The 24,475-nt window shown below is 35.6% G+C and overlaps 1 protein-coding gene across 2 annotated transcripts in view; it reads left to right on the top strand.

The window, feature by feature from the left end:
* The first annotated feature begins 2,135 nt into the window (after nucleotides 1-2,135).
* The window catches only part of LOC108141058 (transcription factor E2f1), a 46,192-nt gene continuing 23,852 nt past the window's right edge, over nucleotides 2,136-24,475 (top strand). Inside the window, exons 1-2 of one of the 2 annotated variants that reach the window (XM_017264208.2) lie at nucleotides 2,136-2,610; nucleotides 17,386-17,471. The gene's annotated coding sequence lies outside the window, so the exon portion shown is untranslated. Of the gene's footprint in view, nucleotides 2,611-17,385; nucleotides 17,478-24,475 lie in introns of both variants that reach the window. The other variant, XM_017264209.2, reaches the window with a different exon arrangement.

Here is a 24,475-nt window from a genome sequence, read left to right as displayed (position 1 = left end):
TATTCTTTTATATAAATATAAATTTGGGGAGCCCCATTTCAGTCAAGGAACACAAATATTTTCTGGCTTTGTTACGCTAGGGGCAGAGTTTTTTTCCGACCCTATTAATTATATATATTCTTGGTCATTATTTGCATAATACCCTGTTTAAAAGAAAGAGATCAAAAGTTTTGATCGAAATGAATTGACCATATCCTATAACTACCACATATACTTCTCGAACTGCCCATACTATATGCCTATTTTTTTTGCAGTATAACATATTAGGCAATTGCTTATGGAATATTTTTTAATAAATATTTAGTTTTAAAGTTAAGTTATCTGATAACTTATTCTTATCCAGATAAGGATTGATCCATTGGTGAATAAATAAATATATATATAGATTCTTGAATCTTTTCAAATCGTATATCCTCATTTGTTAAAAAATCAAATCAATCAAAAAGCGTACACAATCGTGTATGTAGTGACGATATTAGGAGTTTTTGGAGTTGAAGGTGCGTTTGTCAAATGATTTTACCTCGAAAAGATGTGGGTTTGTTTGATATTCTATAGCTGTCATAATAACAAGCAGGTAAAATTTGATAAATTAATTTTTTTTTTTTTCGTATATATTATTATATTATATATTTTTGCCCTATATAATGGTTTTTTAAGATTTTCACCTAGATTTTGTTATTGTAAAATGAATTCTACCTTCTTTCTATCTTTCAGATGTGTCTAACAAGATAAGAAGATATTGCCGATAAAAAGGTATTGGTTATGGTTTGGTGATGATTTGCTTTACTGATAAATCTCTTTGACATGCCCATGTTAAATTGATCACTATTTTGTATAGAAAATCATAACCTTTTCATCAGTAGGATTATTTTTATACCTGTTACTCGTAGAGTAAAAGGGTATAATGTATTCGTTGAAAAGTATATAACAGGTGGAATTTGGACTTGGCATGCAGATTCTAACAGTCCCTATTCAGAGCCAGTTTATTTAAAAACGGAGCCACTCCCACTATCTCAGTTTTAAAGATATGTGCATGAAGTTTTCCAAAAGTTGTCTTTCCTTTGCAGGTAGTAAATAGGTCGGAACGTATAGCTCCCATTGGAACATTCGGCAAAAAAAGTATAACTTTGCTGTTTCTTAATATGTTTTTTAGTTCTTCGACATTTAATAATGGTTAAATATTTCAGAATTACGTTTAAGTTTCATCAACCATAGAAACAATAAAAATATCAAATAAATATTGTAAATGTGACTTTCCTATTTTGATTTTTTTTTTAATTCTTTTTGAGTTATTAATAATTTGACAGTTTGACTTTAAATTCTATTGAATCGGAAAACGATATTGTAGAGCTGTCATAGGAACTATCGAATAATTGAGCTGCAAATCATCATAGCTTCATTGCTTTTAAGCATATACACCAATAAATCATAATTTTAATGTTTTCAAGAATATAAAATATTTGAAATAGCTGCAAGGGTATATGAACTTTGTTTTGCCGAAGCTTGCTTCCTTTCTTGTTTTGCATGTATTTGAAGATGACTTTCATGTTGCTACCAGTGTTGCATTCTCAGTTTTAGTAGAAAATACGCTGTTTTTTTTAAAATGCAACTTACAAGTTCAGCGGCCCCTGGGTTGCTGAACTACTGAAATTTCAGACTGTTAAATTTGTATGGGACTGCTGTCAAACAGGTGACAAAAACTCAGCAACGTGGGGATTCAGTTAATTGGGGAATACGCAAACTATCTATATTTAACAACAAACATTCCAGACATTTCAAACTACGCGCAAATGGTATAAAGCGGTATTTTTATGTATGACTTTTTTGTGGCCCGGGATTATTTAGTGGGTCTTTAGCAACACCAGCTGGCAGCGCCAAGCGATTTGTTTTGAAACAGCTGATACCCGATATCATAACGTGAACAACAAAAATAAACGTTTGCCGGGCTAGACCAACCATATGGGATTTCTCTGGAACAGCGGGCAAAGGCAAATTGGAAATTATTCACAATAGGCGTGTATGTTTTAACAGCTGATTGATATTGAAAAGCAACGCTGCGATACGAAAGAGTGTGTAAAAGAACAAACAAAGTATGAACGGCAAATCGCACACACACAAGCAGCCAGTTGCTCATTTCGCCTTTGGCTTTTGAAGTGCGTTGAAATAAAATTGGCCTGTAAGCCTGAAAAACGTATGTGTGCCTTTAACACAAATCATTTCTTGTGATAATATTGAACACGAAGTGGGTGGAAAAACGTCATCGAGTGCCGCATTTCGCCTCCTGTTTGTTGTTGTGTTTGCTGTTGCTTTTCAATTCGCCACTTCGCCTCGCCTCTCTCTAGCTCGCCTGGCACTCGCCGCACCGCTCATTCTGCAGCCACCAATTGTCATGGTGTTAAAAGAAGAGGAAGCAGCAGTCCGAGAGCACATTGTGCGCTAGTTGTTGCCGTTTTACACCCAAAAATTGGGCAGATATCGCCCTGAAAGCCCTACCAATCGAAAGGTAACGTTGTTACCTGTAACTTCCGATCGAAAACATATAACTAGCGCAAGGGGAACCCAGTGAAAAACGTGGCGGAAATTCATGCGAAGACGAAACCGAAAAATGTGGTAGGTAGTACTAGAAGTAGAGAATGTGACATGTGCGAGTGTGGTGTGCGGGGTGCCGCGCTGGGCATTTTCTTTATAAAGGGGAGACCAAAAAAAACCCAACGTTTTTTGGGCGTGCGCCTCCAACTGCCGGCAAAAAATATATATGTAAAACCACTAATAAGCTGACGCAGTAGCTGCAGCAAGAACAAGACTGATAACAGGCGGTATGTGGTAAAGCATCTTGGCAAAAAAGGAGAGCTCATGATAATGCGCACTTTATATAATTGCAGTTACCTGTAAGCCAATCCCAATAGTGTTCGTTTCTTTCTGTGTTTGTTGTGTTGTGGGTGAGCGGCTAACGGCATACGCATTCCTGGCAGAATCCAATTCATAGGATTTCTGCGATGACGTCACTACAATTTCATTGCAATCATTTCAATTTGATGTATCCTAAATGTAAGTTCGGGCGATAGCTTCCTCGATCAGTGGCCACTGGCAAAGCAAGACACTGGAAACACACGAAGTTAACAAATTAAGCCTTTGGTTTTTTTTTTTTGTCAATAATAAAATAATTTATTTCGAAAAGATGTTGATGTTCCGATGCCAAATGTGTGAATGGACCTTAACGTTGGAAATTGGCGGTATTGGGCATTTTTTAACCATATGAACTAGCATACGAATTGTTGTTTTCGAAATTGTCCTAAACCATGGCCTAGTGGCCGGTACACTTTCTAAGACAATACCTGTATGGGACATGAGGTAGTCCCATTTCACAGTTAACTCTCTGCTAAAAATCATTGAAATTGATTAAAATTAAATATTTAAAATACATATTTAAGCAAAGTTCTAAAATGTAGGAAATGTTTTTAAACAATCAGTATATACGCAACTCATATATTTAAAAATATTGAAGCTATGAAGATTTGCACTTCAATTATTCGATTCGTTTTATTATTCCGATTTCAATAAAATTAAATGCGTAAAACTTTTGTTCAAAAGAATTAAACAAAATTAAAAGCGTAATTCTAAATTATAAAACCATTCAAAAAAAATTTTAAAAAAATAAATAATAGAGAAGTTCCAATTTTTTATGATATATTCGTCCTTTTTTTTATCAAATTTAAACCGAAATTTTGAAATAAAAAACCCTTTCCATATCTCGAAGAACAAAAAAATAAAAAAAAACAGCAAAGTTGTAATTTCTTTTCCTTTTTCCTGATTGTTCCTATGGAAGCAATATGCAATAGTTTTTCCAACTCATATACTACCTGCAACAGAAAGACAACTTTCGGGAAAGATTCATGCAGATAGCTTAAAAACTGAGGGACTAGTTTGCGCAGAATCGGACGTACGGACAGACGGACATAGCTAGTTCGACTTTCTCTCTTAAATCAAATCATTTTATTTTATTAAATGTAACGAACATTAATACATTTTTCCCAGACTGATCTTGAGCTTGAACACAGAACGCACGCATTATTTTCCTCGGTTTTGGCTCGTCGGCTATTGAGGTGATGATCTTGCTCTGCAATTCAGGACGGCCTTAGTAATTAATACAAAATTACAAGATAAAAAAAACCACAGAGAACACTTCTACAATTAAGCTATTTTGTTGGCCAAGAGAGGCCACGCACTGTTGTTATTAAGGCTTGCCTCGCCCACCCTTCCATTGGCCGTTCCCATTTCCCTACGACTTCGAACTTCCTTATAAAAAGAATTTACATTTCGCCCTGATGACCTGTTGCTTTTACTAACTAGTATAGCCACCTCCCCCTAAATGGCGCTCTGAAGGATTCTGATTGCCCTATACTACCAGCGCTACAGAAGCCACATTATTAGAAATACCACGCCTTAGAATCGAAAACAAAAATCTTATCTACAGTGCACACTAAGGCAGAATGCAAATTTTTTGGCGAAAAATCTGTTTTTTTCCTGTATAGCTAAAGAGCTGAAATAAAGCCTATTGTCTTCTTAAAGGATTCAACTTTTCAACCTACTAAAAATCAATTTTAAAGATTTATATAAGTTATTGTTATTACAAACCAAATTCGGAAGTTATTTTTAAAATAATAAAATTGTTTACATTAAAAGTTAAAAAAAACACAATTTACTTATTTAATATTTTTATACCCTTGCAGAGGGTATTATAATTTCAGTCAGAAGTTTGCAACGCGGTGAAGGAGACGTTTCTGACCCTATAAAGTATATATATTCTTGAATTTTAAGCCAAAAATAAACCAAAGGAATCACAGGAATCCAATGGGATTTTCTTGGGTCAGATTTTGGTGGCAACATAGTTGAATGACCTCAACACGCTTACGCCCAAATGCCCAGCAATACACTGTCAATTATGCACGTCCGTATACACATGCTCCAAAACAGGCAATGGCGGCCATCGAAGACGACGCTGTCTCAAGTCGCATGGTTTTTTTTCAATCTCCATGTATTGGGCGACGTTTTTTCTCGAGTCTGCAGTTTTTATTTTTCTCTTACATTCTTTGTATTTGGTTACTTTGATTTCGCTTGGCCTTCGGGCGCAGTCTTGGTTTCTTGGTCAGGTCTTTTTTGAACCAGTTGCTCTAAGCGCCTCTGTTACCTGTTCGGCTCTGTTTGGTATACACATCGTTTTGTGCTGCCATAGATCGCACCAAGTTCGATATATCATTACGGAAGCGGTGATTTGAACATTCCGTTTTGTTTTCCCTATGTCTCCAAACAATTTAAAATTACAAAAGCACTGACAGCTTTAATGGGACGATAAGGCCTTCAAAAATTGTAAAATTGAGGTCACATGAATCAAACATTTTTAATAGAGCCACTCACTTTAATATACAGTTGTTATGTCCTGGAAAAATAAATATGGTATGAGTATTTCTAATCTTGAAGAGCAATGACCATTTTGATTTCATCATTTACCCGCCGATCGTATTGTGTTTGTTTTTATTATGTGCTGCATTTTTTTTTTTACATTTATAACAGACCATAAGAGGGCCACATGATGAGGCATGTCTCCATGCCAGACACACACGGTCAAACACTCGCTGGTATAATAAACTTAAGCGAAACGAGTTAGTTGAGAGCTATTTCATTGATATGTTTTTGTTGCTGATTGATGTTTACTGTGCAGGCCGCTGCAATAGCAAGTGGAAACGTTTCCGACCCTATAATGTATATTCTTGATCAGGATCAAGACGAGTCGATCTAGCCTTTATGAACGTCGAGATTTCGCAGGGGTACATAAACTTCGGCCTGCCAAAGTTTTCTTCTGTTCTTGTTTTAAAAAAATTTATTTTTCCTGTTTTTACGGCTGTTTTTCTGGTATTTTACTAAAAATATAATTTGTTTAATGTTCATAGGTTAGTATTTTTGCGGCAGAGCGCCGGTAGAGAACGACACAGACAGTATAAATTCTTCCTCCTTCATACTTAAAAAAAGTTATGATAATTTCGATAGTACTATTAATACTATTAATGATAGTACTCCGATTTGTCCAATTTTGTAGTATAAAGTAATAATATTTAACTAGGTTTTTGCTGAAAGTTTCAGAGCGATAGCGATAGAAGTATTTATGGGCGCGGCTCCCTACAAGCGGATCCACTGTGCACCGGCCCCAAAAGCTTCAGTAAAAGACAAAATTTCTTTTGCGCTTCCAACTCCATTTCTCCGAAACCAAATGATTTTCTAAAACTCTTAGTATCCACAAAGTCCTAGAAAAGTGAGACCTTTTTATTGCTGTATCACTTTTTTAAGATCGGACTATTCTTAGCTGACTTCGAATATGGCGTCTATATATAGTAGTCTCTTTGCGCACGCTTACTGGTGCTCGTCGTCACTACATGTACTGACGTCCATAGTGATTTAAAAGCGTTTTTAGAATTTTTTTGTTAAGAATGGTGGTGCGTATTAAGTGTTAGTGTGTTTAAACGGTTGAAATCTATCCGGTTATCCATGTAATTAAATATTAAAGTGAGTTGTCTTACAAGCTCTTTTTATAACAATATTAACTTTTAACTAGAGCAACAAAGACAAAAACAAACAAAACAAAACAAAATCTTTTGAGATTTGTAAAGTATTTAATTCTTGTTCAAATGTATGTTATTAAAGTCGCCATCTATTGCCACTTTTTCAGATAATTAGTTTTTAAGACATAACCTCAAGTTTTGCATCTTTGAGTTGTTTTTATATGGAATAAAAAGGTAACCAAAAAGGACAATGAATAGTCTTTTAAATTACTATTTCAACCTTTTTTCAAAACTGCAGTAGCTTATTTTACCTTAACAATTAAGAATACACTTTTGTAATGGCAAGCAGAAAATTAAGCTGGACTTCTACATCAATTATGGAGCAAACACAAACCAAATTTGAAGTGGAAAACTGAAACTGTTATAGTACTTTTGAAAACCTTGGCACCGGAGGGAGTTCACCATTTACCGTTCTAGCAAGAGAACTAGATCACGGAGAATGCAATCTGCTAATTTATGTATTAACATTGCTCACTTGTGTGATAAAGAACCATTCGATTTACATGGAAATTTCCTTGGAATACCATTGCAAAGAGCAACGAGATAAAATTTTTCCAACCGTTTTTTTTATCCTAAGGCAACATATTTATTTAAAAAATTGAGATCGTTCTATCCACCTTTGTTCTTTGTTAAAACAAAACTTTTTGTTTTTATACCCTCGCAGAGTGTATTATAATTTCAGTCAGAAGTTTGCAACGCAGTGATAGACACATCTCCGACCCTATATATTATATATTCTTGATTACCATCACTAGGAGAGTCGATCTAACCATATACGTCTGTCCGTCCGTTTCTACGCAAGCTAGTCTCTCAGTTTTAAAGCTATGTGCATGAAACTTTCCAAAAAGTGGTATTTCTATTGCGATGGTATATAAGTCGGAGCGAGCCGGATCAGACGACTATAGCATTAACCTCCCATAGGAAGACACATAAGAATGGTTTGAACTCCGCTTTTAATAAAAACTCAAATTTAGTTACAAGAAGAATTACTCATTTTGTATACAGCAAATTTTCGGTAGACTAAAGATTTCGTTTATGTATGCAATCATTTATATAGATTACAACATCTAATAATAAATAGTGGTTGGGTGATTCCCATGCTGCAACATCCAAGCCTAGACTTAAAAATGTGCGCACCCAAATCATATTTCCTGTCCGATAATTATACAAATGACAAGAAAAAATGCAACCCGAGATAATTACACAAAGTTGATTTGAATTGACAATACAACAGAGAAGCGCGATCTAGCAGCTGCCCATAAATTTATCCTGCTCCAGTTGCCTAATGCATATAGAATATTTTGAAGGGTAAAATGATTTCACCCCAAGGTTCAAAGAAATCACAAAAAAAACAAGAGACTGAGCAAAAGAAAAATACTTTTTGAAAATCGATTTCGAACGCAATTTATGAGACACATTCTCGAGATACAGCTGCATTATCCAGGACAAAGAAAGTGTGATAGTAAGACCTCGGCCATTGAGACGATTGCGAAAGTCGTTGGAAGTATTGGTTCACTTTCTTCTGCCGAACGGTAACGACAGAATGGCATCTGCCGTTGACAAAGGAAAGGCAATTCCGAGGAGTTTTTACATAATCTTATGAATGAATAGGAAAGAGGACATGCATTTTTGGGCCTCCTTCCCATCCGCCAGCCCCCTACTTTTTCGTTTGCATGTGGGATGATCTTTTATAATCCTTAGCGTCCCGAGATCTCCGTGTACGTGCTCTTAGGGTATGATCGGGCATCTCAAATACAGATACACACCTGCATGGCTCTTCTGCATCTGTTTTTGCTCTAGGACAGCTGCGCTACATGAATTTTTCCCATTTGTTAATTTATACTTAAGCGCCGACTTTAAACTGTTAGGGATCTTCTTCTTCTCGGCCTTCTGTTAATTTGTTCTCTTTGTGTGGCTTAACAGGTGGTTGCTTGTATAGTTTGTTTAGAGAAAGCCTGCTGTTTCTTAAGATTTATAAATTTAACGACTGAAAAAATTAAAAAACTATAAGTGATCTCTCAAAATATTCAGATTAATAAGAACTTTTTTTTTAAAAAGTGCATTCAATGTAATTTCGCTTATATAGATTGAGATATTAAATAACATACGTAAAAATTACTAAATTGTATCATTAAATTAGTATAAACCATTGCAGCTAATACAAAAATAAAATTTTCTATAAAACGACGTTATTTTGATTTGTATGCGTATACACTCATACAAATTTTCAACAGTCAAGCAAAATCGAATTTGAATTTTTATGGGGTGTTTACCTTGTGCGTATAAAAAATAGATTTCAATTTGCGTATAGATAGATGTTTCAGGAATACACTTGCGAAATTGATTTTTCCTTTAACTAAACATTTTACTCGCCAAAACGGTGATTGCATACTTTTAGGAGAAAATTCTTGCTCAGGCATCGTTAACTGTTTTGAACTAAGAAAAGTTGCCGTTATTGTTGCTTAATTACTTTCGAAAACTACTTTTTATGGTCATGTGCTCTATCTTAAATTAAGGAATCTTAAGCTACATATGTGTATTAAAAAAAGTTAAAACTTTTTTTAAAATTCCAAAAAAGCTTAAAAAAAACCTTTTTGGTATAATTTTAAAACTATGTTTTTATGTATTATGTTAAGCAACGTGATTGTCATTTGACAATACCCCTTAGACGACATACAGCACTTGCCTGTAGCTTCATCAGCTTAAATGTTATGTCTGTACAAAGTTTAGCTTTTTATACTCGTTACTCGTAGAGTAACAAGATATATTGTATTCGTTGAAAGGTATGTTCTAGGCAGAAGGAAGCGTTTCCGACCATATGAAGTATATATTGATAATAGCCGAGTCGATCTAGCCATGTCCGTCTTCTGTCCGTCTGTATGAACGTCGAGATCTCGAAACTTTAAAAGCTACAAATTTTGATTCAGGCAAAAACGCAACTAGGTTATGTGGGTCATTTTACTAAACCTGGCTCAAATACTCCCAAAATTTGGAGTATAACATTTTCACCGCCCTAAACCAATTCCTTTCTGAAAATTCTTGGTATGAACACCGAATTCTTTTAGCGATACTTTTCGATTGGTGTATTACTCGTTACGATCATCACACCAGATTTTAAATTCTGCGGTCTACTTTTTCACTTACATTTTTGTTGTAAAACACTTTTGGTGATTGGGTAATTAGTACAATAGCAGAACAATACCAGAATTGGGGATACAAGGAGTTGGGCTGGTTTTTTTTTGGAAAGTCATCAGGCCATGCATTCAGCAGCAATTAAAAAAGCATTTGTTTCCCACCCACTCCTCTCTTTCTATCTCGCCCACGTTATGTTATGCAGTTTTGTTTGGCTAATAAGAGCTAAGGAAAACACTAGTGCACGGAGTGTTACCCGTGAAAGAAGAAAAACCCTGCTTGCCTCAAATTTGCAAAAAAAAAAAAAAAATGTCAACGACCACAAAACTTGTTTCGTACACAAATCGAGATGTGAAGTTAGGTGGCAGAGGGCGGGAGGGGGAGCAAGTATGTATGTATATAGGGTGGTCTGATCAGCTCTGCCGAGGACGATACATTGTTCAGCTCTCTCTCTCTCTCCTCTCTCACAGAGACAAGCGATCGTTTTACTTTTGCGTGTTTGACAGAATAGAGCAGCTCTCGCGTTAAGATCACCTCATATAGTTGCATCATGGATTGATCCACATGCCGCATCATTGTTGTTGTCTGCCCCACTTAGGGTCTCTCTGCCCCTTTCTCGCGCCCTACCCCTCTGTCACTCCCTTTTGATCTCCACATGATTCGCATTCCAACAAAAACAATAAGAGAAAAACGAAAAAAGCGAGGTGTTGCAAATGAAAATAAAATTTACAAATTCCATTCATGAAATTTGGCTGCGTCGACGTCAACGCCAAGCTTCACACACACACATACCTAAGGCCAGAGAGAGAGAGCGAGAGCGCTTTGAAGATGCCTCAAATTTCTCCACCCGGCTCCATGCTGTCCTGCTGTGCCCCACCCCACACCCCTCTTCCTACTTTACGTTTGTGTGGTGGTGCGGGTGCATGACTGCGTGTGGCGCTCGCAATGCTTTAACGCTCGTTTCTCGACTATGCTATTTAAAATACCCAGTAGTTGTCCTTCCATTTAAAGAAGTGCTAAAGTACTTACGGAAGCCTCTTATTATTATTTATAAATACATAAATGCCTATAAGTTGGTTTTTTTAAACTAAAAAATAAAAATTAGGTATTTCAAAACAAAAGTTATAAAAATTTTTAAGAGGTTTTAATATAATTTTAAACAATGTAAGTTTAAAACTTGTATTGAGTTATAAACATTATCTTAAAGATAAATATTGATTTCTTTTGTTTATATGGAGGTGTTTGTTATTTAATTATTAAATCTATAAAGGCTTGCATTGAAGTCGAGACATATATGCTTTTTAAGAATGGCAGATATGGTATTGATATATGATATAATTAATCGACGGATTCAACTCTCCTTCACTATCTGAAGTTAAAAAATGTATTCTTAAGAACCGTTTAAGGGGGACAAAAACCATTACTTTTTCAATTTTTTTAATCGAATTATTTTTTTTTTTGGTTTCAAGATTTTGTATGTCTAAGATGTTTGACATTTTTTTAAAAACTTAAAATAGGGATAATGATTGTCTACACCACTTTGTTGGCCGGCTTGTTCTTCATTTTTTTGCTTTAGGTTCCAACTTTTTATTATTTATCAGGGTATCTAAGCGGTTTCGTAACCGTTATCACCGACCGGTAAAAGCGAATCGTAACCGTAACCGAAATCGAAACCGGGCATGATATATCTTTTTGCCCAACCGGATCTGTAACCGAAATATATAGCAACCAGAATAACCGTTACATATGTTATACCCAAACATTAGAACCGGTTTTATAAAATGTGTTTTTATAAAAATGCATAAGTCGTAAAACGTCTTAGCCATTTAATATGTTCTTTAGTTAGTGTACTTAGTGTGTAAAAAGTGTCGATTAGTAAATAATATAAATTCGTTTGTATGTATGAAGTCGCTAAGCGTTTCTAAGTAAATAAGTACTAGTCAAAAAATTTAAAGCTTCTAGAAACTTTGCACATTCTACGTGCGAAAATCTTATTTGCTCTAATGATTAATTTTTTGCAATAATAGATAGTTGTAATGTTAGAAATGTTATTATTATTTGAACCCGTACAATACCGATACCCACAACTTGTTTTGGTTGTGGTACCCTAACCGCAACCGAAATAAAAAATGGCAGCAAAACCGAAACAGTAATTGAATAATTATATTAATTATAACCTTAACAGTAACCGAAGCAGATATTTGATTCGAGTTTAATCCCTTCTATTAATTATTTTAAATTTTTCAAACTAGGAATTCAGCTATTGAGTGATTTTTGTGAGAAAAGAATAAAAAACGACATCAGTAAAAAAAGAGCTGATCCTTGATTTTTAACGGAATAGGTTAACAGATTTTTAGATAGATGCTCGTAAAGATTTAGTCTACTCGCGGTTTCATATCGACGGCAGTCGATTGCTCATGAAATTATTTCTTAAGCAATATTAGTAGAATTTTTTCTTTGGTAGCCTCAATTTCAGTAAGAAGTTTGCAACGCAGTGAAGGACAGTGACGTTTCCGATCCTATAAAGTTAATATATCCTTGATCAGCAACACTAGGAGGGTCGATCTAGCCATGTCCGTCTGTCAGTCCGTTTCTACGCAAACTGCCATATGAACTATCAAATAATTAAGCTGCAAATCATCATAGCTTCAATGTTTTTAAACATATCTGCAAGTTAATCATAATTTCAATGTTCTCAAAAATATTTTTGAAATAGCTGCAGGGTATAAGAACTTCGGCTTGCCGAAGTTTGCTTCCTTTCTTGTTTTTTTATGAAGTTCTTTGTTTGACAAAGTTTGACAAAAACAGAAAGATTTTTGAGCCTTTTTTGTTGGAACGTTTTACAGGGTAACAACTGGTTTAGTCAAGCACCCGTTAAGTTGCATTCCAATTCGTTGTTTTTCCTATTTGGCGTTCTCGCCGGATGTGCTGTTGTTGCAGCTGATGGGGCTGTTGTTTTCATGTCTAACCGTTTCATCTGCCGGCTTTCTTCTTGCTGTGCTGCTCCCCGTCGCTTCCCTCCCTCCCTCCCTGTCCGTCTCGCAATCCAGTTCGTCTGGTGGGGTCTAAAGACTGGCCCGGATTCTCTGGTTCTTTGTTCCGACTTTCTGGTATGGAGCTCTGGGGCTGCGTGAGTGCAACTTTGTTGTCGCCACCTCCAGCCACTCTACATCTCCTTTTTTTTGTCGTCTGTCTGGGCAATTACAGGCGAAATACGCTGCGGTCGCAATTTTGTACACATTTTTATACGCCCTGGTTTTTAATGGGGGTGATGCAGGAAGCTTTAAAACTTACATTTTCCTCCTTTTTTTTGCCGCAAAACGCAAAGTTCATAAGTTTCCTAGGACCCGTTTGAAATGCAGCTCATATGGTGTCTAATTTAAAAAAAAAAAACTGTGTGGCTACATTTTTATGTAAAGGGATTTGCGGGAACAGCAAACAAAGAAACGGTATATAATTTTTAAAAATGTTTTACGGTCTGAAAAATTGTAGGTCTAATATATATATTATTTATTATTATTAACCATTAAACTTTGATGTACTTTGTTTTCGATAATGACCTAAATACATATTTTGATGATTGCAATATTACAATATCAAAGTTGTCGCTGCTAGGCTAACTTTTATTGATTACATGAAACGCTGTAGACGTATCATATTCCTTGAAGCCCCACCATCGCACTGAAACCCCTAGTTGGTCCTGCTTTGTGCTGAACTTTCAATGGAATTCTCAATTTGAGTGCAAACTAAGGAGCTTAGGATGGTGAGTAGGGGAGAAAGCTGTCGAAGGCCGAGCAGCGGCAGAGCTGCGGCAGAGGGCTTTTTAACTCAATAAAGTCTAAAATAATAGCCCGATTTTAAAATTTGTGTCTGCCGAAAGTTTGCACATATCTCAGGAAACATAACCCAAAAGCCTGAATAATGGATAAAAATTGTATACAAATTATATCTTGATTTTTAAAAATACTAATTTACAAAAAAAAGTACTTTAAATTATAAAACAAATTGGAGAAGAAGAAGTCAAGTGCCCCGTTTAACAGATACGTATGCCTGTTGGTTTTTAAAGCCTTTTACGAACTCCTTTTTCCCAACCGGGACACACGATTCTAGTAGTTGCCGCAAATAAAATACAATAACAAAAATAATGAATTCCTCCTTTTTACTTTAACCTCAAGTTGGCTTAACTTCATTTGTTTCATTGTAATGCAGACAACATGAAGATGAGGCCAAAACAGGTTAAGATAAAAAAACAGGCGAAATTTTTCACTTTTGCGGTTTATCAAGGGGGATTTAAGGAGCAAAGGAGTTGTACCCTTTAGACCAAGTCGCGAGCCACAGTTAATCACAGGAGCTTCTTGACCAGCTTAGTCTGACAAACGGACACCATTTGAATCTACTTAAAATTCCAAGATATGCTTTTTCTTTGCTAAGCTGCTATTGTTGCACTTACATTTTTGAGCTCCTGCATACTTTATTTAGAATTTCGTTTTCGGAGTAGCAAATATGCAAACTATATACCTATAAACACTATTACTATTACAATTTAAAGAACAAGACTATAATTGAAATTCATATACGAATTAATTTCTAAAAATATTTAATAAATTAAAGTTAATTATACCCATTACTATTCCTTATAAAGTATACAAATTCTTGTCCGTATGAACGCCGAGATCTCGGAAACTATAAAAACTTGAGATTTGGGATTCTACATTAGTTTAGTTATTCTATTAATTCCTAAGCAGCGCAAGTTTATTTTAAAACGTGGTCATGCCCACTCTAAAGCTCTAAAATAGCGAAAGTCTGTCTTGTAACTCTGAGACACGAAACTCTGAGAAACAAATTTCAAATCGATCAATTATTTTAGAAGTTATTGAGCTTATTATTCTGCCGGCAGATCACTATTCTTTGGTCTTTATATATATATATATATATATATATATATGTCCTGGTGATCGCTGATGTAGAGAGGCAGAGTAAACGATTTCTGAATGCAGCTTAACAGATGACACCACCTTTTCAGTTTGGAATTTGTTAGCTGAAGCTAGAAGTCGGCAAACTCGACTTGTTTTTTGTTGTTTTCCGTAAAAGATAATGTCTCAGACCAGTTAACACAGCAATTTTGAAAACACCTTTCCCTTCTGCTGACATGTTTTGTACCAAAATTAAACACCAAAATCCGTGGGGCGCTAACGCAGTCTCGAAAGTTTTGGAGTAGTGGAAACGTTTAAACTAAAGGGACTGGAATAACCTTGGGATCAGGTCTGATCAATATGCCGCAATGTAATTTCGTGGTCAGTTGGCAGCCACGATCGTGGCTCTCGGCATTCGAAGCTGTTGACCATCAGGAGCAGACACACAATATGTAGCAGCAGGTCCCTGAAATTACATCAAATTATGCTGCAATGCGAGCTAAATATGCGGCGGCGAATTTCGTTTTCGAGGCTACATAATTCGTTCACCTCTAAAAACTCCAGACCCATTGTGATGCTATCGGCCGGCCGACTTTAGCATCTCTACGCGTAGTTTCTTAAGTTTGCTTTTTTTTTTTTTTTGGAAGCATGTGCAGCAAGGAGCCATGAATGCCGTGATACAAAACAGAGGCTGTGTATTGGGCATGAAATATTTTAAACGCTCCGATGGCAAAAGCCTTTCTCTCTGTGCGCACAGTCACACAAAACGTATTTGATTTAATTTCAATGAGAAACTGAAATGGGATTTAATTGGCATTGTTGAGGTGCACAACTTGGAAAATACGTGTTTAAACCCCGTCACCTATGGGTTCTACTGATAAGCACTGTTTGCATTAGTTAGTTAACACCTTACAGTAAAATATTAAGTTTTCAAGCTTTGGCTTGAAATATAAAGTTTTTAATATTGTTTTTAAAAGCGGGGCTTACATTTCTGTTTCTGTGTTCTTCAGACATACAGAGCAATCATTTTGTGTGTAAAAAAAAATCTTATCAATTAAACTATTTTAGTATAGGTTTTAATCAACATTTTACTTATGAATATTTTTATTATCATGAATTAACCTTGAATTCGGTATCTTGCTTTGCATTTAACTATATTATCATCTCGATTAGGATAGCAAAATGTTTCCATTTTACTTCTTCCCTTTAAAGTTGAATATTCACCTTATCAATCCGCCGTCAACTTTGTCCCACGGTTGACTGGGGCTAGACTTTGGACTAGTTGCACTTAGCTGGCTCCGCTGATGCAGATCCGGACCGGGTCTGGCGGCTGTCTGGTCGGGTTGTGTGGCGCTCCATTGGTCCCTTGGTTTTCACTGTGGGTTCGATTTGCTTTAATTAAATTCATTCTCACAGTGTGTGCAACATGTGGCTGAATCGGTGGAAGTTGGGAGTCAAAGTCGGCAGCGGAATGCAGCAGATTCAGAGGTTGGAGTCTGCAAGTCCGCAGTCCGCAGTCTCCCGCTTTGATTCCAACCATCTATTGCGTAGTCACTCCTCCATCTGGGGTCTGGTTTTCCTTGCTACCTACACTCGGGACCTTTAAACTCTTGCGACTTTGGCTGGGCCTTCTGGCCCTTAGTCCTCGTTCTTCTTGGTCGTCAGCAGCAAATCAGGTTTCGCCTGCCTCCACTGACAGACGCATAAATCGCTAAAGTTCTTTGAATGCCAGTCAGCTTGGAAAGAACTCTTAAGCAAAAAGTTATAAATGTTTTCCATATTTTTAGCACCAAAACCGAAGGAATCCACAGCGGGATCTGTTCTTAAGTTCTCTGTTTGATTTAACAACTTTGTTGGCATTGCCTTGTTTGGCTTGTTTGCCTTGTTTGTTCATTTGCGTTTGCCTGCGAATCTGTCCAAGTTTTGCTCTTTAAATCGGAGCAGTCAGCTTTATAGCGATTTGTTTATGACCTACGTTAGGCTATGTTTTCATAGCCCCAGATGATCGTACACAAAGAAAGTTTTTGGTTTTTTTTGAACCAATCAACTTAAACTGTAAATAACGAATTAAAAACATAAAATATTACTTTTAAAGTGCATCAGCCATATGATTTCGTTAGAACTTACTTTTGGATAGCATCAGGTCATGTGTTTACTTTGACAACTGTAATTTACTGTAAAGTAACTATAAAAGTTATAATTAATAGTAGATCTATTAGTTTATCTTTTATATTAGACAACTGGTACTAGCGCTCCATGCACCAAGACTCACATGACAAGAAACACTTTTAAACTTGGGGATTACATTAATAAACAAAACCAATTTTCCTGTAACAACGATAAGTTAGTATTTTTATGTATATTTTTCCGACTGAATAGTTGAATTTCCTGTTTCCTGTTTGAAGTTCTTAAGATAGAAATAAATGAATTAAGATAAATAGCATCCAAGAATAATCTTATTTTTCAGAAGCCTTCAGAATTTTCTAGAGGTTCCTTTAAAAAAAATTGGAAAAAACCCGTGAAAAAGATGTAAAAAAAAATGTTGTGCATTTGACAAATATTTCGTAACTTTTTGAATAATCCAGTAACAAAAAATATACATTCAATGTTATGATTTAAGATTAAGGACGCATAACATTAAATAGTTTAGATGCCATTCCTTATATTTGCATTTAATTTTGATATCATACTTATTTCTTCTTCATTTATACATTTTACTTGCGTAGGGACGCTGTTTGATGCCCATTGGCCTGGACCAAAAACACTTTTGTGCTGTTATATTCAACGACCCATTTGGATAATTAAACAAAAAGTATGTGTAAGTAAATTACAGCTTATTTGTAGAAGTTACGTAAGGGAACCTGATTTTATTTTATCAACCAAATGAAGGGATAATCTAAACTTTCTATTTCTACCTAATTCCCCGCACAAACCGTATGCGTAAACAAATTATTTCAAATAAAATTTCCTTACTACCATTTGCACTTAACCTATAGTGAACCCGTAAAGGGTTTACTCGACCCAAGTCCACTAAACTGTGGACAAGTCGACAACCAACAATTTTAAGGGTCCACAAACAGTCAAGCAAACAAAACGAGGGAACAAGTTAACCCCGAAACGAAATAAGGCGGAATAAACTGGCGGACAGACTCGCGGACAAACATCAAAAGACAAACTTGTAAGTCCGCCGGTGAACAAGGATCGGTTTAAGGTTCTTTCTGTACCCCGTGAAATGTCACACGGTTCACAGGAACTGGTTATCTCCTCTTTCTCCATTTGAAGCTTACAAATCAATTTGATGTTTTCTTACTGGAATGATGATTGCAGAACACTATTTTCACAGACATGTTTGACACTGACTTGACACTCTGCCGCCCGTTAATTGTATAAATATAAATTTTTAGAGAAGGGGAAGGACGGGCCAAAACAAATAGATTCCGAAACCAAATGCTAATTAATACCACGTCTTTTCGGGAAGGGATTTGATTTTGCGCAAATGATTTTCACACAAGGGTCGTCCGGTTTTCTGTCTGGCCCTGATCCTAACCTTTAACACGCTCTGATTTCCGATTTTCAATTCCATGCTTGTAATTGCAAATTGCATTTTTTGTTCATTCCTATTTTTAGGGTCTTATCCCGGACCCATACAAAATCTGTTTTGATTTAAGACGGTTTCCATGCTTCTGTGTCAGGATGATTACCAAGATTTTTCTAGATCTTCAAAACACGCGCGAAGCATCCTCAAATAGTCCTGGAAACCCTAACCCGACCTCAACACAGAAAACGAGAGCACAAATAATTAGGAAAAATAAAAATAATAGTGACTGCTGTTACTGCGTCTGGGAAGGATTCCTTCACAAGGGGACCAATTGATTAGTAGTAACTAAACGACCCTTGCCTTCCAACTGCACCCCTTGTATTGGGCTGGCTTTGCTCAAATTTACAATACCTCTTTATATTTATTAACTCGTGTATCCTCGACAAGGGCATTACTGCTTTGCCCAGAAGCTTAACACGTTCTGAAAGAATCCTTTTGACTAAATTAACAGCATTAAAATCTTATATTTTGTTATCCCCTTGCCTTTTTATGACATAAATAATAGATAAATGAAATTTGGGACTTATTTTTTTGTTCAAGAAATTCATTTTTTTCTCGTGTTATTCTTTTGCGTTAAATTACAACTTTATTTCTATGGCGGAAACTTATGTTTTAGATCGATATAAGATGTTCTTAAAACGTTTTCTTCTCAGCCAAAGAAATTTTATTGCCCTCAACTTAAAAATGGAGGACATTATTTCTGAAATAGTATACCATTAATAAAGGCAAAAAAAAATAATATATTTTATTAAAACCATGAAACACATTTTTTTTTATGGAAGTAGAGTTTTAAAGATGACTGTCAAAGGAGTCTTGTGGTTTTAAGAGTGTTTGCTTCTTCAGTTTGTCAGCTGCATTCTTGCATTTATGTGTATCCCCCTTTTTTTGCACACCGAAAAGTGGAATGAAAAATTTGTTTACTCTATTCTCAGTGCTGGCTGGCTAGGGGTTGCATCTCCCCCTCTCCTGTGGCTGCTTTAGTTAAGTTTAATTATTGGCTCAGTGCCGTCTAGCGGCGCAGACCTCCATTTGCCAGTGGTGCCGGGACAACCAACTTTGGGTGGTTCTCCGAAGCGGCACATGGCATTTGCCTACAATGGACTTCGGAGTCTAACCAGCTCCTTTAGGTATTTCCTCCCTTGCAGCACAGTGGTTAACACATGGTGGCTATTCTGGCAAATCTTTAAATGGGTGCAGGGGTTGATAGTCCAAAAATTAAAATGAACGAAAGAATTATTCCACGTAAAATATTATAGCTTATTTAGATATAACATTTAAAGATTTTTAAATATAAATTTGTAACCAGTTAACAAATAGCTTACATCGCATAAATCGCATCATTTCAACTAACATATTTAAATGTCATATAATTTTTCCTTTCTACTAAAAACACTCCAAACAAAACACTGTTCACTGAAGTCCCAATGTGCAAGACTGCTGCTTTTTGTGCTTAGTTTTCCATTGTGCGTCTGCAAATGCAGCAGGAACCACTTACCGCTTCCTGTTGGAATTACCAGAAGCCCTGAAACAATTACAAACACAAACAAGAACCAAGGGAGTCAAAAACTGTCGGCAAATTCTAATACAAGATCCTTGAGCCCTTGCCTTAAATTAAAACTTCTGTTGCTCTTCTCCAACAACAATTGTAGAGTGCACAATTACAGAGTGGTAAAAAATATAATATCCTTAACATTCTAAATTAACTTATAGCTGCAAGACACTAATTTGGAGTATAACAATGTATTGACGGGTTTTATTGGAGCTCAGAAAGATATAACTTAATTTTAGATACCAAAATCTGGTTAGTACCCTTTAAAAGTGTGGAAATGAAAAAAGGTGTATCTATTGCGGATGACCACAAATTCTAATAAGTTAATTTAATTGCAACCGCGGTAGATTCCAAGTGCAGACAGAAAATATAAAAAGTAAGTTTAACTAATCATGAAATGTAAGTGTTTAATATTAAAATACCAATAGATAAACAAAACAAGAAAAGAAGCAAACTTCGGTAAGCCGAAGCCTATACACCCTTTCTGCTATTGCAAAAATTAAACATATGAATTTCGAGTTATATGAGAACTCATTAAAAACCCTTAAAGTTATGATGATTTTCACTTCAATTATTCGATCGTTCCTTAGCCACCTGTAAGATATCGTCTTCCGATTTTAATTAAAAGCGTTATTGTAAGTTATAAACCACTCTTATGTTCAAAATAATTACAAACAAAAATGGAAAATTAGAGAAGCTACCATTTTAAATTTTTTTTTTTTTATCCGATTGTTGCCGTGGGAGCCACATATATAATATATTCGACCGCTTTTATCAAATTTAAACCGTCATTCCAAAATAATAAACCATTACTAAACATCGAAGAACTATAAAAAAATTTATAAATTTCTTTTCCATGTGTTTCCCCGATTGTTCCCATGGGAGCTATTTGATATAGTCGTCCGACCGGCTCGTTCCGACTTATATACTACCTGCAATAGGAAGATAACAATAACAATTTTCTGTGTACTTTCAGTTTCAAGTATTTTTTTTTTAAACTTGAGCTATTACGACTTTCCGATGAATTTTTTTATCTTTTTTTGGAAGCTATATGATATGGTCATCTGATCCGACTTATATACTACTAGGTGATAAAACTAAACTGTGTTTGTTTTAAAACTGCAGAAGTCTACAAAAAGTGATTAATTTATTTCAAGGAAAGGTATTTTATTTCGTATAACTAAAAAAATTGTTAACTTTATATGATTTTCAAAATTCCCACAAGAGAATCTTTACTATCGAATAACAAATCAAACTTTTTTCTAAAAAAAAAAAAAGTGTCTTTTCTTTAAGAAACCCTTCTTGGAACCGAAACGTAAGTGTCATTCAGAAGCCTCTCAAAAAAGCAAAAAAACGACATTTGCAAAATGCACCCCACGTGGCAACCCCTTGCTTATGTTCCTCTTCTGGTTCGTTCCACTTTTATACATTCCAACAGCAGTAACTGTCTGAAGTGGATTGTGGAAAACGAAGGAGGAGTGGAGAGATGTTGGTTACTATGAAAGGGTGTTCGAACAACTGCTACGTACAACTATTTCTGTTTATTTTGGTTTTCCCTTTTAAGGGTACTTCTTCAGGCTGTCTCTTTTTCTCTGGTTCTACACCTAACCTTGCGCAAGAAATGCGAACCAGGTGTAAAGTGCGTTTGTGCTACCTTTTGCTTCTCTACTTCTGTTTCCATTCAATCCCCCTCCCCCTCCTATTCTACTTCTTGTTATTTTTCTTTTATTGTTTGTTTTGTGGGACATCTGTCAGACCATTTGATTTCATTAAGTGTATGAACACTTCCGTTTTGGAATTTATTTATTGGAAAAAGAAGCTCCCACGCCTGGGATCCACTTGGAGCACAATCCCATAGTCCTTTGCAGGCTAATTGCACTCTCTTATTCCTCCTTGGGGCAGTGTCCTATCCTGATCTTGTCCTGCTTTCCGTTCTTGCTTCATAGGAAACGCAACAACAAAGGGCGCAAGAGATTTACCGATCGGCAAATTTCCTGGAACTCTCCTGAATGGGAAAAACAAAAGCGCAACGCACACTGAGAGAAAAAGGGAGAAAGTTATATCTGAAATCTTTCTATGTGGTGCTTACACTGAGAAAATACTAAGTTATTAGAATAAAGAATAGTGCTATTTATTAAGAAAATTATTATGCCAAATTTTGATATTTATGGTGTTTAATCCTGCTGAAAGTTTTATATATTATTTTTGGAAAAAAATTATTTACTTGTAATTTTGAATAATAATTACCTGTCAAAGACGGAATCCTTTCATAACGTTAATGTCAATCAATTTTTAGAATAATAAAACTGTATAAATGAAAGTCGTTCGGTTACAATTTGTTCCGAGGCTCAAGGGACTTTATTTTATTTTGCAGTGTTCTTAACCTGAATCTTAATCTCAACCTGGGACATCCGAGGACGCCGCTATTCTTATGAATGTACTTGGTACTTGGCCCGAAGGTTTCTGAACAGACATCGGCAGCTTTTGTTGCCTTGCCGCTTCACGTAACCCCGTCCTAGTCGCACTCCTTGTTTGCCGGTTCCTCGCGTTATTGTTACTTAAAATAGCTGAAATAAACGAAAGATAAAAAAGGTAAGGGGGGCATATCCCAAATTTGAAAACCGGTGTAGCCTGAGCCTCAGCCTCAGGTCCAAGTCCCGGCCCAGACCAGATCTTTTCAAATCAGATCGGCCAAAGGTTGTCCAGGTAGCAACCTCTCTCTCTCTCTCTCCTTTTTTTGTTTCTCTCTCTCTCTCTCTTTCTCGTATTTTATTTATTTTTTGTTTAATAATCTCAACTCCGATCGGTTTTTTATTAATTAATAAATGGTTTTATTTTTAAGAAACTAAGAAAATGTTTTTAAGCTTTCTAAGACGGAACGATTTAAAGGACTGGTTACAGTTTTCGGCTGTTATGTTATACCCATGCAAAGGGTGTTATAATTTCAGTCTGGAGTTTGCCACGCATGACCCTATAAAGTATATATATTTTTAATCAGCATCACTAGAAGTCCATGTCCATCTGTCCGTCCGTCCGTTTCTACGCAAACTAGTCTCTCAGTTTAAAAAAAATATAACTTTTGGGAAAGTTTCATGCAGATAAACTTTCCCAAAAGATGTATTTCTTTTAGTAGTATATAAGTAGAAATGAGACGGATCTTAAAAAAGTATAACTTTGCTGATTTCAATTTTTTTTATTTTGGTTTTCTTAAATATATATTGGTTTAATATTTCAGAATTAAGGTTTACATTTCATAAAATCGGTCTACTATAGCATATAGTTCCCATTGGAAGAATCAAGGTATTGCAAAACAATAAATAAAAAAATTTAGCTCCACTATTTAACATTTTTTTTGTTAATACTATTGATCATAATAAGGATTTAAAATTTCATAATTTTAATTTTATTAAAATCGAATAATTGACTTTAAAATTGTCATAGCTTCAATGTTTTTAAGCATACACGCAAATATACGCAAGGTTATATAAACATTCCGAAGTTTGCTTCCTTTCTTGTTTTTTCAAAACAATTTTTTTTTATAAATCGGAATGAAAACAACCAAATTGGTAAAAAGAATTGAATAGTAAAAGAAATGTCTGACTATTGAATTTAATATGGTATATATCATTTTTGAATTCAATTTTTAATCATAATATTAAATACAATGTGTAACATATATGCATTGTTAGGTTTAATATGGTTGAAATTTCTTTAAATTTTCAGATATTAAAATCAACTGTCATATGAAAAATGTCAATATTTTCAGATTCAACTCTTTTATGCCCACTGTTGTCTACAGCCAACATTTTCTTTCAGTTTTTATTTAATTCGGGTATGAAAGGGTTAAAATAACTAAAACGGCAATGGATAACTTATTTTCTTTTTATTTTCTGTTATGGGATCTTCCATGTTATTTGTATTTTTTAATCTGTTTAACAGGTGTTTGAGTGGTTCGAAAGATTTATCGATAGTTGAAAATGCCCTATCCTGCTAGGATCATCCTGATCCCTAAGAGCCGTCTGACCCTAGAAATATCTACATCCTTCGCAACGTTTACTTTTTCCTAGTATGCCTCTTCTTGTTTGTGGCATGCGCTAAGAAGGTTTGTTTTCAATTCTTTTCGTGTGTGCCAGCGGTAGTCAAACCCATAAAGCGGCAGCTGCAAACTATTTGCCTCCTTTATTCCTCAATGTTTCATGCGTATACATCGTATACATCGCAGCAATACGTCAGTAAAGACCCTCTGCCAAACCTCATCGAGCCCCCGACAAACCATGAGCTCGCGTCTCTCCTCTCGGCGCTCAATTTAGTACCCTGCTCTCCGTTCACCATTCCTCAATGCAATGTCCTGAGCAGTCTGTACTACCCGTCCATATCCTGCTGGAATTCTTAGCTATGAGCCGTACAGTACAGGCTCCGCAACGTTGTAACTTTTGTATTTTAAGTGGGGTCTTCCCCTTACTTAAACAAATGGTATAAATTGTTAATGATTCTCCAAAGTTAAACCCTTCCTCGTACAGTAAAAATGTATTCCCCGACAAGTGTAAAACAGGTTGAAGGATGCGTTTCCAGTCCTATTGATTATAAAAACAAATGCATATAAAAAGCACAAACTATTATGATCCGAAAACAAATGGATTTGTTTTTTTATATATGATTGGTAATTTCA

This window comes from Drosophila elegans, unplaced genomic scaffold (assembly GCF_018152505.1).
Source record: "Drosophila elegans isolate 14027-0461.03 unplaced genomic scaffold, ASM1815250v1 contig_476, whole genome shotgun sequence".
Taxonomy (NCBI): domain Eukaryota; kingdom Metazoa; phylum Arthropoda; class Insecta; order Diptera; family Drosophilidae; genus Drosophila; species Drosophila elegans.
This window is presented reverse-complemented; position numbering and strand designations above follow the sequence as displayed.